Source organism: Benincasa hispida, chromosome 10, assembly GCF_009727055.1.
Source record: "Benincasa hispida cultivar B227 chromosome 10, ASM972705v1, whole genome shotgun sequence".
Lineage (NCBI taxonomy): Eukaryota > Viridiplantae > Streptophyta > Magnoliopsida > Cucurbitales > Cucurbitaceae > Benincasa > Benincasa hispida.
The window spans coordinates 59,152,250-59,153,069 of NC_052358.1; the positions used below are offsets into that span (position 1 = coordinate 59,152,250).

The 820-nt window shown below is 43.7% G+C and overlaps 1 non-coding gene across 1 annotated transcript; it reads right to left on the reverse strand.

Moving 5' to 3' along the window:
- Positions 1-354: 354 nt before the first annotated feature.
- On the reverse strand, positions 355-461 carry LOC120089532. Its single transcript, XR_005485207.1, has one exon. It is a non-coding gene; the product is annotated as a small nucleolar RNA R71 (small nucleolar RNA).
- Positions 462-820: the final 359 nt, after the last annotated feature.

Sequence of the window (820 nt, forward strand, 5' to 3'; positions counted from 1 at the left end):
GAATATGCATCGCCAAACCTCTATGATTTCTCTCCAGGAATCATGAGGCCTACCCTCGATGGAAGCTGATTTGAAATGAAGCTGGTAATGTTGCAGATGATACAGGCTGTTGGGCAGTTTGGAGGAAGGCATGGCGAAGACCCACATGCCCACCTTCGGAGCTTCATAGAAATCTGCAACACTTTTGTGTTCCCAAATATCTCCACCGACGAAGTTCGACTCACACTGTTCCCATTTTTTTTATGCGATCAAGCAAGAAAATGGGCATATTCTCTCGAACCGAGGGAGATAACTTCGTGGGAACAAGTGGTGGAAAAGTATATGAAGAAGTATTTCCCAACAATCGAGAATGCTAGGAGAAGGAAATTAATAACAAAATTTGAACAAGAAGATGATGAATCGCTCAGCGATGCCTGGGCGAGATTCAAGCGGCTGATAAGAAACTGTCCACATAATGGCTTACCAGATGGCCTGTACATGGAGGTTTTTTACCAAGGACTGAATCCCTCTTTGTAGACCGCTGCCAATGCGGTAGCCGCTGGTGGTCTGCTAGACAAAACATATGAGGAGGCAAAGAGTATACTTGATCGCATTTCCAAAAACAACGAGGATTGGTAGGAAAGCGATCAAAGATTAAGAATTAAAGATAATGATGCAAACAACGGGGCCATCGCATCCTTGAAAAATCAAATGACTGTGATGATGAGTTTGATACAAGGCATTGGAATTAATAACACGGGAGAGAAAAAAGGGCAGGTCAATGCAATTGCTCAAACAACCGCAAGTTGTATAGTCAAGCTAGCAGCTTGCAAACTCCCCA